Raw genomic sequence first — 10,277 nt, forward strand, 5'->3', positions numbered from 1 at the left:
AACATACTTTCTTAGGGCAGAAATGTCTCTGAACATAGGTACAGCATGTGCTTGACGTACTGAAGTAGACGTGTTTCACAGGCTATGCTGTGATATCCCAGACCCTGGTGTCTCATTCTGCAAAGTCATGGCTTTCCTTTCCTGCAACTTCTATAATTCATTGTGGTCGCCCTCCTTCATAAGGTGACAAAACATTCACATACTGCTTGACGCAGCCATCCCTGGCTTTCTACTCTGGTGATAGTTCAATTCTGTTACATTTTTGTGGTGTCAGATCCTCAGGGTCTCTGAGAAAGAGGCTCGGACGTGAAATTGTAACTATCTATATACTGATAGTGTTTAGTTTTTGAAAGCAGCACATTTTAGTGAAAGCATCATGGTATTTAGTATCCCAAAGACATTGGGTTTAAGTTCTAGTCTGCCTTTTACTGAAATTATAATTGCTGGTAATGTACTTCACTACTTAAGATTCATTTTCCACTATAAATTATCGTATTCCGTGGAAAGCATGAGATATACAAATATGAATCACGTATGGTTCTTGCTTCCAAAAGGTACATGATGAAGTGAAGGAGAAAGGAACAAAAATAGATTATTTTAGTACAGTAAAACTCTAAAATATATGCAAGTAATAAGCTATCTTAGGAACACTGAGGAGCGGAGGAATTTTGTCCTACCTAAGACACTTTGACATAAGTGCAGTTCTTAATTCATAAAATAATAATGAACTAGCCATACTCTCTCTACATATATTTTCTCTGGATAATTCATAGATCTCAGTTCTTCACGATTAGAATATATGTGTTTCTTCCTTCAAAATGCAGATCCAGTTTAACCCTCACTATAAATTCTACTTGGCTACTTCTTTCTACATTGCTAAATCCTTTCCTCCAAAGCTCTTAAAACCATGACTGCAGTAGCTTACGTTTTATTTCTTATTCCTATACTGGGTTTGAATTTATTTTAATTGCTTCATCTGTGTTTCCTCCACAATAAGATTAAAAGTTTCTGGAAAGTATGAGCACACACAGACTCATTTTCATCTCCTTTTACTATAGCACATGCAGTGTACGTAGGACATGATCAGTAAATAGTGAATGATACACTGTCAAGGGATATCTTTTGTCACTCGTGCTCCTGTTTATGAGAGGAATCCCATAGGCTTCCCCTATTGACTGGGGCTAATCAACTTCTTGAATGAAATAATTATTCACCTGTCCTCTCAAGGACTTCTTTTACTGATAGTGTTCAAGTGAACTTTAGCAAAACTATATGTTTCAAACTTATCTATATCTAGTTCTTATGCACACATTAAATAGTAACAAGAATATATTATAAAAGTTCAGACCTCATAAAAATTGTATTATTTCTTACTAGAAAATGCATGATTAAGGAGTTCCAGAAAAATAAGTATTCTTGTGACTTCTCACATTGTAATTAGTCTGAGAGAAAGTTAAGGCATTAAAAAATGTAAAATTATCTCCATGGTCTTTACTTTTTGAAAGTATGAAATGTGAAAAAGTGGATATTTTCCAAAAGTGGACTAGAATTTCTCTTAAAAGCAAAGCATTACTATTCAATATAGACCCATAATGGATATATGCATTCCAAGCTATCATTATTTTCTCTCTCTCTCTCCTTTTTTTTTTTTTTTCACTTTCAGCATAATAAAACTGCTCTTATAAGAGACTATGTCATAAATATTTCTTGGAGAATTTGCGTTGTCTAAGTATGAGCTATTGGATATATTAAATATATTTTTGAAGTAGAAAATAAAAACAAAGAATTATCACATGCAGCAGTTTGGTAGGGGGTACGGATAGAGTTGAATGAAGATAGAACGGTGGATTTCTCATTTGCTAAATGGGCATGAATCTCACTAAGTCAAATAGGATTAATGTGAACAAATTTCCCTGGACATGATGGATGAGGGCCTAATATTGTTGAGTACTTATTATTTATTAGAAATTGTGCCAGGTTCTTTACATTTATTTTCTGACTTAACTCTTTAAACTCTATGAGAGGAGATATTCTTATTTCTAGTCTGCTGTTCCATTATCGCTTGCCAAGTAACAAGCTACCCTACTTTAATGGCGTAAAATAACCACATTTTATGATGCTCATTTATTCTGTGCATCAGAAATTTGAACAGTGGATGTGGCTTGGTTCTCCTCCCATACCTTAGTGAGAGGACTCACTGTTAGGGAGCAGAGATCATCTGCATGTTTCTTCACTCAGATGCTGGATACATGTACAGGGTACTCAATGTCCAGGCTCAATGTACAGGTTGAACATTTCAACCAAAGTGCCCACATCTGGCATCTTTAGATAGTTTGTGTTTCTCACAACATGCAGAACAAGTTATAAACTCCACCACATATATGAAAAAACCACAGGGCAACTCTATCATAGAATGACTCATTTTTTTTTTTCATTTCATTATTCTTTGTATTTTTCTTTTCTTTCTTTTTATGACTTCAGATTAATGTGAGGGCACAAACAATTAGGTTATGATGTTCGCATTAGTTAGGTGAAGTCCCTGTTGTAGTTGTGTTTTGAACCTAAAAGGTGTGTCATATACCCTTACATTGTGCCCAGTAAGTGGGAGCAAACCAATCCAAAAATATGGAGGGCTACGTGAACTTCTGTGTCATCCTAGCACAGGGGCCAAGCTAATCTTCTCTGTATCATCCCAATTTTGGAATATGGACTCCCAAAGCAAGTACTAGAATTATTCAAGGTTTTTTATGTTCATTTTCTTCCATGCTCATTCCATGTAAGTAGTAGTTAGCCACTGTCAAAATCTTGTAGTAGACAGAAAAGCAATATATACTCCATATTTTTATGTGTTTGTGAAAATAAAGACTTTAACATCGTGCAACAAGGAGGAAAGACTGTTTTGTTTTCTTTTTCTCTAAGATGTTTTAAGAAATATTCTCAGGATAAAATGGTCTCCTCAAAAACTAAAGGAATCAGCAGATATTTTCTTCTAACCCTTATATAAAAGAAAAAAAAATTAATTCAATTGTTTAAAATTTCCTTTGAAATGTATATATAGAGAGACCTTTTTCATTTGTTTTGGATTTTGAAGTTCTTTTCCTTTTGAGTCTGCAAGACTGAAAGAGAAGAAAGGTAACCAAATCAACTGTCTGAAACTTTGCCTGTGAAAAAAGAACTGCAGGGGCCCGTCCATCAACAGAAACGCTAAATCTCAATGGAAACAGTCAGACAGAACCTCGTTTGTCAGAACTCTGTTAAGAGTCAAATGCTTGCAGCAACAAGCAAAATCGGACTAAAATTAAAAGGCAACTTAGCAATGGCTTTCCCTTGCTCCTTTCCCACCCTGTTTTCTGTGCAGTGCAGTACTAAAGATGATAGCCTAGGTTCCTCACAGTGGGTACCAGTCCATAGTTCCAGATGGAGGAATCACAAAAAACGATTATCATTATCAAGGAATTGTGTTTGTCTGTCCTAACCTGTAGAAGTCTATCTGAAGTACAGACACAACATGCTTGCCTTTGTTTCACTTAATTCAGAGCACAACATAAAAATTAATAGACATTCTTCAAAAACATTGTAAGGCAAATAACCCACAGCCGCACAAAAGATTACAAATGAATATATATGATAGATCTGCTAACTTATATGATACAATAGACCTAAGATCATAAAAGAAAAAGTTGGAGAGAAATTATTTAGGAAATTAGGGTTTTTGAAGCTGCTTGAGTATAATGGGAATTTTGGGAAGTAGCACAAAACTAAATCCATGCTCAGAAAAGACCCGAGAAACCCTAAGCTTTGTCCTCTGGCTTACTGTGTTGGTGAGCACAAACACTAAATAAAAAATATGACACAGTCGTAAAATGCCTGGCTAAGCACTGAAAAAAATGCCCCAGCCCAGAGCTCACCTGCACAGACAGGAAGAGATCTCTTGCCTCTCCTTCAGCTTCTTTCCTCTTCCTCCCTATTTTCTCTCTCCCATCTTCACACACCCCTCCTTTCTGCTGTTCAAGTAAACCTATGCTTAAACTCTAGCTGAAACAAGTGAAAAAAAGAGAAACTCCAGAAAAACATGCCAGACAAGGTAAAGTTTACAAAAATAGTTTTTAAAAGTTACTAAACAATAAGCAACAAAGCAAAAAACTCCAGAAGAGGAAGGATTAATATATAATCTCCAGAGTTACCACATTAGAATATTTAAAATGTCCAGGTTTTAACAACAACAAAACTATGAATTATGCTAAAAAACAAAACAAAACAAAACATAAACTTGAAAGTGGAAAGGGTGATTCATTTACAAAAGGCAGTTACAGAAACTGTCCCTGAGAAAGCACAGACATTAGACTTAGTGGATAAAAATCTTAAAGAAACTATGTCCTTAAACAATTAAAGAAAATCATGGAAAGGTATAAAGGAAACAAAGACAATGATGTGTGACCACAAAGAAAATATATGTAAGAAGATAGAAATCATAATCTTCTTATGATCTAAAGAAATTTTATGAGTTAAGTAACTCTTGTAGCTAAAAAAATACAGTCACTAAAATGACAAAAATAAAATGAGAGGCTTTTTATAGCATATTTGAGCAGGCAGAAGACGGAATAAACGAACTTGAAAATGTTATCAGTTGAAATTACTCAGAATTTCAAACAGGAAAAAAAAAAAAGGAATTGAAGACAATTAATAGTACCTAACAGACCAGAATATCATTAACCATACCAATTTGTTCACCGTGGAAATCACAGAAGAGTAAAGAGAAAAAGAGACACAAAGCATATTTCAGAAAGCAGTGGTCTGACTGAAGCACTGAAAGACTTCTCAAACTTGATAAGTGACACTATACATTTAAGGCGTATAATGCATTCCCATAGATAACCACCAAGAACTTTACACTGAGACACATGGTAACTAAATTATTGAAAGCCGAAGACAAAACAAAACTCTTTTTTAGACATCTTCCACAAGATGAATAGCAGATTTCTCATTAGAAGCCTTAGAGACTAACGGGTAATGGTATGGCACTTTTTTAGTGCTGAAAGAAAGATTAGAAGAAAAAACTATGAACAACTGAACATTAATAAATTCGATGAAATGGGAAAATTCTTAAAAATGTACAATTACGAGAACTGATTCCAGAAGAAATAGAAAACTTAAATAAAAAAATAACAGGGAGATTGAATTAGTAATCAAACAGTTACTGACAGAAAAGGTCAGGAGCAGGTGAATTCACTAGTAAATTTTACCAAACGTTTTAAAAAGAATACCAGTCCTTCTCAAATTTTCCATAACAAACCAAAACAAGAACAGACTATATAGAATACTTCCCAACTATGAGACTGGTATTACCCTGATACCAAATGAGAAAGCCAAAACACAAAAAAAGCATAGAACAAAATTACTTTTTTTTTTTTAATAGAGACAGTTTCACTTTATTGTCCACGGTACAGTGCCATGGCATCACACTGCTCACAGCAACCTCCAACTCCGGGGCTTAGGCGATTCTCTTGCCTTAGCCTCCTGAGTAGCTGGGACTACAGGCACCTGCCTGGGTTTGAACCTGCCACTCCCAGTATATGGGGCCAGCTCCCTGTCCACTGAGCCACAGGCACTGCCCTAGAACAATATTACTTTTGAATATAGATGCGAAATCCTCACTAAGATTTTAGTAAACAGAACCCAGGATCATATTAAAAGATTATACTTCTTGACCAACAACAGTGTTTTAACATAGGAGAATAAATCAATATAGCACATACAAATAAATCAATGGGAGGAAAACACATGTTTACATCAGTTGACAAAGAAAAGTACTTGACAAAAATACAATACTACTTTATCATTTAAAACAAAACAAAAACCTCTGAGGCCTAGGAATAGAAGAGAAATTCCTCAGCATGATAAAGAATATTCATGAAAAACTCATACCTAAAAACATACTCAAACGATTGCAGCAATATGACAGAGTAGGAGATGCAGCCTTCATCCCCTCACAAAGGAAAAGACAGCTTTCTACAAAGGAAAATACCCTGGGGCGAAATCAAGATAGAAACACACAGCAATACAATGGAATTTTAAAAAAAGAGGGAGAAAGGTGACCTCACAAAAGGATTGGTAGTCAAATAAGCACATCCCAGATGCCTGGAGATGGCTAAAACAAAGGGCAGGAGTCTAGGCTGCCAGCGGCAGCTCACACCTGTGATCCTAACACTCAGGGAGGCTGAAGCAGGATGGCAGGAGCTCAGGGTTTCCAGGCCAGCCTGAACAAGATCAAGGCTGGTCTACTAAAAAAAAAAGAAAGAAAGAAAGAAATGACCTCGGCATTGTGGCAGGCGTCTATAGTCCCAACTACTGATGAGGCTAAGGCAGGAGGATTGCTTGACCCCAGGACTTTGAGGTTGCTGTTGTTGCATGACTGGAGACGCGAAAGAACCGCTGCTTTGCTGTGGGTATAAGCGCACTCCTGCAATTATTAAGGGTAAACAAGAAACAGACTACATAGTATGGAATGGTGTGTAGCGAAGTTCTTTATTCAGGGATTTGATTTTATACAATTCTAGTTATTCTACAGCTGTGAGCTAGGCTGACACCACAGCACTCTAACCACCTGGGCAGCAGAGCAAGATTCTGTGTTCAGAAAAAGTGGGGGTGGGGTGAAGAAGGAAGTATTTGTGTCAGCCATTTAGTGTATGCGATTGTATTTCCAGTGGGCTGTCTCTGCAAAGGACAGTGATATCTTTTGCCACTGAACTGAGATAATGAACAGTAATTCCTTGGAGAAGGATAAGCTTCTGCACCCATCACTCACAAGAATAAACAATTATTTTGTTGCCCTGGGACAGGACCATCAGCTCTTACTCCCTGCAAGTAGCAGCTCCCCATACACCTATATTCCAGACAGTCGCAGGGTGCACAACTGCACCGCAAACACAATTCTGACTAGTCCCACATCTAAACGGCGCCTGCGGCTCAAGGAGTAAGGCACCAGCCCCATATACTGGGGGTGGGGGATTCAAGCCCGGCCCTCACCAAAAAACTGAAAAAAAAAAAAAAAAAAAAAGAAGAAGTCCAGGTTGTTCTCCACACATCAATGATAAAGACCCTGGCTCTATCATCACTGCACAAGTGCCTACACCTCAAACATGTGAGCCCCTGACATTGCACTCTAGATCTTGGCTGTGTGGCCTCAGATATGAGAGCCCTTGCCTCTGTAAGGTAGGGCCTAGAGCTGTAGTTTCTCTACATACTTCAGGTACCAGCTCTACTGCTTCTCCAGGAGAAATCATACCTCAGGCATCAGAGCCACTAAAAAGGTAGGCTAGCCTATGCCCCAGATGCTATAGCTGCTGTGACTTACTCAGTTTTCCATGGTTTAGCACCCAGCTTCTTTTCAACCATGTGCAGCATTCACGCCATTACCAGCATGGCATGGAACTCTTGTGGCCTTAGACCTGATGGCTATGGGACCTCTATCCATGACTGTGCCTCAGAACCAGTCTCCAAGGACTTTGCACATCTACCACCCACTGGTATCACTCATTGTGAGCATTACCGCAACCCAGACCCCTTTGCCAATAGGATTTACTTTTGCCTTGACTTTTTCTGGGAGAACAAGAGATGGGGGGAATCCTAGTTAACATTCCCCACCAAAGATTTCAGCAGCCTTGCTGTGGCTATAGGCACACACAGCCCTGACAACCAAGGATCCTCTAACAATTACAACTGACAGTGCTGCAGAGACCACCCCACTGCCATACTACCTGAGCCAGAATTTCCACAGCTGTCCAGTGAGTACTGTCAAACCTACCTGTAGGTGAAGATCTTTCACCATTAAAATAAAATTTCATGGGGCGGCGCCTGTGGCTCAGTCGGTAGGGCGCCGGCCCCATATACCGAGGGTGGCAGGTTCAAACCCGGCCCCGGCCAAACTGCAACCAAAAAATAGCCGGGCGTTGTGGTGGGCGCCTGAAGTCCCAGCTACTCGGGAGGCTGAGGGAAGAGAATCGCTTAAGCCCAGGAGTTGGAGGTTGCTGTGAGCTGTGTGAGGCCACGGCACTCTACCGAGGGCCATAAAGTGAGACTCTGTCTATAAAAAAAAATAATAATAATAAGATTTCAAAGGATAGAGGAAGTCATTTCCCCTTTAATTTCAAAGCTGTCAATACAAAGCAACAAGAATCATGAAAAATTAAAGAAGCATAATACCGCAAAGGAATATAGCAATTTTCTAGTAACCTATCTCAAAAATATGAAGGTCCGTGAATTACATGACAAGGAATTCAAAATAATTGTTTTAAGGAAGTTCAGAAAACAAGAGAACATAGAGGACATTTTTAAAAATACATTTTAACAGAGAGACTAAAATCATAAAAGAAGAAGCAGACAGAAATTCCAGAGGTAGAGAAGAAAATGAACAAAATGAAAAATAATGCAACAGAGAGAGTCATCGGAATTCATCAAGCAGAAGAAGAAAATCTGTAAATTCAAACAGGTTATTTGAAAGAAACCAGAGAGAGGAGAAAAAGAAAAATGAAAGAGATATACAAAGCCTATGCAATTTATGAAACATTATCAAGAGCATTAGGATTTTCATTATAGTCATTAAAGAAAGTTAGGAGATGTGGAATGTAAAGGTCTTAGCAAAATAACTAAGAAAATGCCACGAAAGCTATGTTAACTAGTGTGATGAAAATGTGTTGAACGGTCTATGAACCAAGTGTATGGTGCCCCATGATCATACTAATGTACACAGCTATGATTTAATAAAAAAAAAATAAAATAAAATAAAAAATTAAAAAATAAAAAAAAAACTTAAAGCAATAGTTACTGAAAACATCCAAAATTTGAAGAAATAGAAAATATTTACAATATTCTCAACATGGTGGCCACCTCTTTATAAAATTTTTATAATGAATGTTTTGTAAGTAAAGACACATTTAGCTACAGATTCCCATTTTCCCTGTGCATGGCATCTTTAAGGGTGACTTTTGCAGCATCCTTTATATAAACACCCAGTACAGGAAGCTCAATGGTTTCTGGTCAGATTTAAGCCAAAGGAGACTATAGTAATACATATTATAATCAAAGTCAAAAGGCAAAGACAAAACGTCTTGAAAACAGGAAGAGAACAGAGGATCCTCATATACAAGGAAAAGGCCAGCAAGATACTAACTAGATTTTTGGGTAGAAACTGTGCCTTGAGAGAGTGGCGTGCTATATTCAAAGCACTGAAAAAAAAAAATGCTGCTCAAGAATAATTTACATGGCAAAGCTATTCTTGATTCTTAGAAGTGAAGAAATGATAGACTTTCCCAGACAAACAAAAGCTGAGGACGTTCATCTTAGCCTATGAATTGGACTTCATCAAAATTAAAATACTTGTGAATTAAAGGACATTATCAACAAAGTGAAAAGACAAACTATACACTGGAAGGAAATATCTGAAATTAATGTATGTTAGTATCCAAAGTATATAAAGGACCTTTAAACAAAACCACCAAAGGGTAAACAATAAGCAGAGAATTTGAAAAGACATTTCGTCAAAGAAAATACACAAATGAAAAGATGTACATGAAAAGATGCTCAACATCGTTGGTCATTAGGGAAAAGCAAGTGAAAACTGCAATGAGGTACTATTTTATACCAAATAAGATGGTTATAACCAAAAAGAAAAAAAAAATTGTTAGTGAGGGCTTGGAGGAATTGAAACTCTTTTACACAGGTTGTGGGAATATAAAATGGTCCAGCCACTTGAAAGACATGTTAGCCTTTTGTTCTATGGAGAGCTAACACAGAATTTTTACCTAACTTCAAAATTACAAGCCTAGACATGTACACAAAAGAATTAAAAATGGGGATTTAAATAAGTATATGTGCACTCCAGTTCACAGAAGCACTATTCATGATAACCAAAAGGTAGAAATACAGGAAATGCTCATCAGTAGATGCATAGATAATTAAAACCTGATATATACATATGATGGAATACTATATGAAAAATTAAGGAAACATAATACCACAGCCATGAAAAGAGAAAAATACTGAAATATGCTATAATATACATGAATCTTGAAAACCATATGCTAAGTGAAGGAGACAGTCAAAAGATGTCACATACTGTGGGACTGCATTTACAGGAAATAGACAGAACAGACGAACCCACAGAGGCAGGCAGTAAACTGGTGATTGATGAGGCCCAGGGAGAAATGGAGTCTCACTAGTTCTGGACACAGGGTTTCCTTTGGGGGTGATGAAATATTTTAGAAGTAGAGAGATGTGGT

At 37.2% G+C, this 10,277-nt stretch overlaps 1 non-coding gene across 1 annotated transcript; it reads right to left on the bottom strand.

Moving 5' to 3' along the window:
* Positions 1-2,619: 2,619 nt before the first annotated feature.
* On the bottom strand, positions 2,620-2,726 carry LOC128590994 (U6 spliceosomal RNA). Its single transcript, XR_008381449.1, has one exon. It is a non-coding gene; the product is annotated as a U6 spliceosomal RNA (small nuclear RNA).
* Between the last annotated feature and the right edge of the window lie 7,551 nt (positions 2,727-10,277).

The sequence above is a fragment of the Nycticebus coucang genome, chromosome 7 (genome assembly GCF_027406575.1).
Source record: "Nycticebus coucang isolate mNycCou1 chromosome 7, mNycCou1.pri, whole genome shotgun sequence".
NCBI classification, from domain to species: Eukaryota; Metazoa; Chordata; class Mammalia; order Primates; family Lorisidae; genus Nycticebus; species Nycticebus coucang.